Raw genomic sequence first — 6,299 nt, 5'->3', positions numbered from 1 at the left:
ATACCGGTCCGATAGCACAGGGAGTAGTGCGCTCGTTTTGACATTTGTGCAGAGCTTCAAATCCCCGCAGGGCCAACTCCGCTTTTCATCCTTCCGAGGTTGATAAATGAGCACCACACACTGTGGGTAATAATAACCAGTGCTCTCATGCCTGTGGGTTAGTAGCGCTATATAAATGCTACATTATTAGCAGAGCAACAGCAGAGCACTCTCTATCGGCACTGACAACCATTTAGCGATCACTGGCTGCCACTGCACAAGCCATTTAACATTACCTGTGTTTTTAAATGCTGATGTTCCAACATTTGTGGTTGGGATGGTGGAAAATCTGAGATAGGTGTTTCCTGGCCTGTCCTTGTGGTTCCCTGCTGATCAGTCACGTTCTATGCAGCATTGCATGTTCACTACAGCCACTTGTACACTGCATGTGTTTACTGTGTAGCCACTAGCCAGAGCTAGATTTGTGTCCAATCTTTAGAATGTTCTTGCTGGTTCAATGATTTTATCATTTGCCGTTTACCCATCTGCATGTCGCCCTGATGACAACTTGTTTCTCTGAGAACCAGCTACATTTTCGTTGATTGAAATGTGATGGTGAGCGCTTGTACTTACCCTCTATATTTCTCTTGCAGAGGTTTGTTCTGTTCAGCTGAATTTATTATCGTTCATAGCAATCCACTGAGACATGCTACATAGTTCCAGGTAAATGAGTTTTTATGGAAATAAGCCTGTATCTCTGAAAAAACATTTAATATAAAATGTGTGTTATTGCATAGCGATCTTCAGTGGGAGTTGCCACAGAGTTTTGAAACGGCATCTCTAGGCTCAGTTTATCATCGGTCAATTGGACACATCCAGATATAGACGAGTCACTTTTTGTTGTCTGCATAGCGATCTTCAGTGGGAGTTGCCACAGAGTTTTGAAACGGCATCTCTAGGCTCAGTTTATCATCGGTCAATTGGACACATCCAGATATAGACGAGTCACTTTTTGTTGTCTGTTTTAACTCTATCCCTATCAATTTGGTTACTACCCTATGGAAGGAGGATAGTGCAAATTGTTGCTCCTTAGAAACAACTGTGTATTTTTGTTTTTTTTGTCCTAGGGATATTAGAAAAGCAAACGCGTGTACCTAGCCTAATGGGTCAATATTAGGTTTTGGTACTGACAGCGTTGATGGAATTCATCCCGACCTTCAGGGGCACTAATGCATTTTATGCACCTTGCATTATTAGAGATTTCCCTTAATCTGTGTTCATTGTCGTTGGTTAGACATACTGCTAGTGATTACCTTAGGCTATCCAGACTGTCCAAATAGTCGTGACAGTGGTCCAAGACCTGCGAGGAGGCGGAGTGGGGGTGGTACACACTTAATACACAATTAGAAATTGTCTGCACACTGACATTTTTACTCAAGAAGCAAAGAGAATAATGGCTACACTCACAGGTAAGTAAACTTTGTAAAACGAAAGGCGTCACAATATATCCAGTGAGTAACTGTTTTATGTAGGAGTTCTTTAGTAGAGTCTCTTCTACAAAAGAAAAGGTAGTAACTGTATGCGAGACACCTAGGCTGGTGAGTTCAAGCCAAGACCAATGTGAACAAGTTCAAAATACTCTGGAGGGCTTCCGTCCATTGAAAGATCGAGGGGCTCGATAATGAAGGATTGCACAAAGAAAAGACCATCCAGCAGCACTGACGTTAGGAGAGCAATGCCCTGGACAGAAACAGTTGTTTCTGTGCATCATGTTCAGCAACCACGTAGTCCTTAGGCACATTATTCTGAGGATCAGTTTGGCTTGGTGAGACCGCAAGGAAGAACGAATATTAAGAGGTTAAAGTCACACGGAAGAGAACCAGCCAGTGAATAACTGGGAGGAGAGTTAGGCGGTGCAGTTGCTGGAACAAATGCATCGCAAGCCCCTGGATCGCCCCAGTTGGAGATGGAACCAGGGCGCTTGCTTGATGTCCTGTGATGAAGTCTCTCTGATTTGTTCAGCGGTGTCTGTGTCCTGGCAGTGACGGGACAACCACTTCTGGATCTGCCAATGCACAGGCATGGTCTGGAGCTTCAGGGAGATGTGCTACAATTCTTTTTTTCCCCACAGGATTGAAGCAATTAGTGCCGCTGTGGATTCCTTCTGCTCGTTCTGGAGCGCTACGTAGTGCTTCTTCAGAGCATCTGATAATGCTGAGGCAATGCTTCGGTCCTTCCTCAAGCAGCAGGCATTCCAGAGTGCAAGTATAGAGTTGTTTACATGATGAGCGGTTGGGTGCTGTTCACTGGGACAAAAGCAGACGAAAGCTACACAACAAGAATCATTGCAACCAAGGAATGCTTGGCCGATGGCGGACCATCCTTGGCCGATGGCGGACCATCCTTGGCCGATGGCGGACCATCCTTGGCCGATGGCAGACCATCCTTGGAAGACATCCTTCCAAGCACACCCATGCGTTCTGGAAGTGTCACAAATAAATGATTCCACGCAGCCTAGTCTGAACTGGTTTCAGCTGGACTACAGCCCAGGGATAAAGACATCCAGTGGCCACTTTTCTCATCCGCAGTGGGACAAGGGATTGTCCTATAAGGTAAACAAAGACCCTCTCCTTTTTGCTTGAAGGGAGGGGGGATGTGGGTCAAAAAGAGCCAGGTCTGCTCTTCTGGAATCCCTGTGGACATGACAAACTGGTGGTAATCTCTCTGGGAAACTATGTAGGACCTTTGGATCCACATGGATTAAGAGGTAAGGACTCTTAGGCAGAGCACAGAAAAATTGAGCCACAGTCGGTGAGCCTTTGGAATAAGCCTGGCCGGTTGAACAACCCAGCAAAAAAGTACAGGAGGGGGCTACCACATGTTGTAAACTATTAGCCAAGCACTGCTTGGCTGTCACACAAGTCACCATTTCTTACCTGTCAAAAGGGTATTTGCCAACTGCTAGTTTTAAGTGCATGTTTTTGAGTCCTGCTATAGGTCTTGATGCCAATTGAGTGAATTATGCAAAAGAGTATTTACAATATGTTTTGGCTTTTAAACAAACTACAGCTACCGACTGGTATAATCATGGCTTCAAAGATGAACATACTAGTTTGCCCAGCCCCAAGGAACTGTTATCAAACTATTTCAGAGAATCTTGTACTGTCAACAAGGCTCTGTTGATAACTCAGTGTTCTGGTATTCATGATGATTGCCAATTTGCCGTTTACCCATCTGATGGTTTATGGTGAGACTTTAAAAATCTGAGATGCCGGAAAGTCATCAGTCCTGTGCAGTAATTTGACTGCAAAATGTAAGTGTGTAGTTTGTGACACTTTGTTTTGTTTGACAGTGAGAAGCCTCCAGGTTGAAACTACTCCAGTTTCCTCGGCATGGGCCATCCTCTTGAAATTGGAAGGTAAATTAAATGTATAATACTTTGTGGCATGTTGGGGACTAACTAGATTTACAAACCAAATTTAGGATTGGAACTCTGCACCCCTTAATTACCGTATAGCATCTTATGGACACTAATCTGAGGAGACTTTTTAATTGGGGTCTCTGATGAGTGCCCTCGATTTACCATGTGCAGTCCACAAATTACTAGGTTACCATGAAACACAACCAGTGCCATTTTTAGGTCAATATTGCATCCTAGTACAGATAAATCCCAACTTTGAACACTAGACCCAAAGGCTGGATGGAGAGCGGGCCCACCCCCCTGCTCTCAGCATGGCAATAACTCTGCCTACCCTTAGCACTGTTGGAAAGAGGACGACACTCTAGGTTCTTACTCTTCCCCCAACACCTCACTGGGAAACTGATGGGTTTTCTGCACAGAAAGCATGTTTGCAGCCAAAGGCCTACGTTGTAAGCCACATATAATTGTATTGGATAGGAGTGATTCTTTGAATTGCATTGTGAAAAAGATGAACATCCTCTGCACACCTCCCTCGGGAGCTGGGTGTGGTGAAAAGCCACCCCAGTCATAATTGTCCTCTCGTTCTCCCAAACCTGCTCAAGACCACGTGCATGGAAAGCACTTACCACCTATAGGGATGGTTGAACTGGAAAAAAGTCCAGATGGGAAGTCTGAGGAACCCCCACAGAAGTCGGACAAGGATGGCTGCAGTGTGACTTGCAGTCACACACGTGATTGCAGTACAAAGGGCACAGAGGATACTTCACCCCTGGTGCCAGGAGACTCAAGTGGGAAGGACCAGTGATTGGCTGGGGTCCGAGAACCTGACCTGGAGATACCCAACCACGACGCTGGTTGTGGAAACTACCTAGGAAGTGCAGGGGCAGATGTAGGTTTCAGGTTCAGCATTGTCTGGCTAGACATGAGACAATGGCTGGACTTTGCACCTATGCAAATGATGCATGATGGAGGCCACCACAGCAGCGTAATAGCAGGTGAAGGGGACCCGCAAAGATCACCTAATGCTCTGAGAAGGCAAAGGGTGCTGCCAGACCAGACTGGGCAATGTGCACTGAAAGGGGAGAGCAAAGAAAAGGCTCCTTCTGCAGTGGATTTTATAAGCCTATCCTGAGAATATCACCAGTAGCCGATGCTCTGCAGATCGCCTTGGAGCACCACCATACCATAAGTTAAATATCATAAAATGGATATTAAACCAGGGTAAACAACGGAATGATAGTTATTTTGTGGCACAATCCCTTTATGGAATTCTCTGGACGCACTTTGTGGCTCCTTTAAACTATTTACTTTTTTCACTGGCCTTTTACAGAGTCCCCTGCCACTGCATCCCTTTTTCCTGATGTGCTTTGGTAGTAGCACATGCCTTTCTTGCCCAATTTGGTCCCAGGGAAGGCTTCAGCTTTTCTGTATAGGAACATGTGCACTATTGGAATCCTTCAGATGATAGATTACCAACAGTAAAGTAAGCTGCTGAGTTTCACTGCCGCACATCATGAACATTTCGGTCAGATTTGTGCTACCATAAAATCAATAGATGCACTGTAGACATTTTGCTGCTACACTGAAATTTGTTGAAATGACAGCTCACAAAATATTGAGGTTAGAGGAGCTTTAAGTTTATAATTTGAGTTTTTCTCAAGTTAGCCTTTCTAAATAATTTGTTTGAAGTATTGGTGTAAATAGGCCAGTTAAAACCAATATATAGTCTGTAGGGCTGGGCTCTGTCATCTCAAGTAGGCACATCTGAGGTTTTAGGCCTGTCTCATGGTCCACAAATGGTGTGCCGTAAACAAACGGTCCGGGAGTGTGGTTACCCTGCCTTCTTGTTTACAGGTCCGCCTGGGGACAAATTCCAATGGTGACGGTGCACCTTTTAAATACCTTTAACAAAACCCCAATGGCTTTTAACTGGCACTGTGGTAAAAATGACTTCACTACCCTGTGAAGAAAAAACTAAAAAAAACTAAAAGCGCCCCTACCCACGTAACCTGTGAGCAACTAGGACATCAAAGAAGGGTTAGAGCGACAAGACTACTTCAGTAGAAGTCCCTCTGCACAAAAAGGAAGCCAAGAAACTGGAAAGCCAGCAGCAAAATGTTTAGAGGCCCCTGACATCACAGGATGTCTTTTCTATATGGCCCTTAATCGAGGCCTCTGGTTTGCTGTAGCCACTGGTTTCAAACAGGTGCCTAGAGTAATTACTCTTCCTCTGGTCTGTTGGATGCTCCATTACCACATCTTGGGCAGCCAATTCAATTGGAAGAGACATAACAATTTGATTACGGTTAACTCATGTTGCAGGTCTTGAAAATGAGGGTATTGAGTATCTTCTGTTTTGGGGAGGTTGTAGATGCTCTGTACAAATGCTGATTGCTTGCTCCTGGAAATGAGATGCATTAACAATATAAATATTTTTTTGGATTATCTATATTGCAGCCAAAAGAGAATAAATGAGAAATGGGTGATTGCTGGGCTCAATTGTACATGTCTTTAATGCTAAAAGCCGGCTTCTCCTGCCTTTCCAACCAGTTTGGATTGCATTGCATGCACAGCCAGAAAAGGCATTCAAGAAATGCTGTTGTATTTGTTAGGACAGTTTTTCTGAAGTCCACTAAGGGTTTAGTAAAACCATACAACTCCACTCTTGGTATAAGGGTGCACCACCTGAGTATTTGGTAGTGTAGACTGAGCAGCCAGGCCTATTTTAGGAGGGAAGAGGGCTGCAGGAAGTTACAAAGAACTTGTAGTATACCATGGGTTCAACACACTGCAACCATAATTATTATAAAAACAATTATGGTTTATTATAAATACAATTAGGGCAAGTTAAGTCTTGTGGTAAGTACTTTTTCATAGTTATAAACACATTATAACAACA

At 44.2% G+C, this 6,299-nt stretch overlaps 1 non-coding gene across 1 annotated transcript; it reads left to right on the top strand.

The window, feature by feature from the left end:
- The first annotated feature begins 5,555 nt into the window (after positions 1-5,555).
- LOC138499033 (small nucleolar RNA SNORA2/SNORA34 family) lies at positions 5,556-5,692 on the top strand. The gene has a single exon (XR_011279085.1). It is a non-coding gene; the product is annotated as a small nucleolar RNA SNORA2/SNORA34 family (small nucleolar RNA).
- Positions 5,693-6,299: the final 607 nt, after the last annotated feature.

The sequence above is a fragment of the Ambystoma mexicanum genome, chromosome 5q (genome assembly GCF_040938575.1).
Source record: "Ambystoma mexicanum isolate Mex_15411 chromosome 5q, UKY_AmexF1_1, whole genome shotgun sequence".
In the NCBI taxonomy this organism is placed as follows: Eukaryota; Metazoa; Chordata; class Amphibia; order Caudata; family Ambystomatidae; genus Ambystoma; species Ambystoma mexicanum.
The sequence above is the reverse complement of the archived record's forward strand: the minus strand, read 5'-3'. Positions and strand labels throughout refer to the sequence as shown.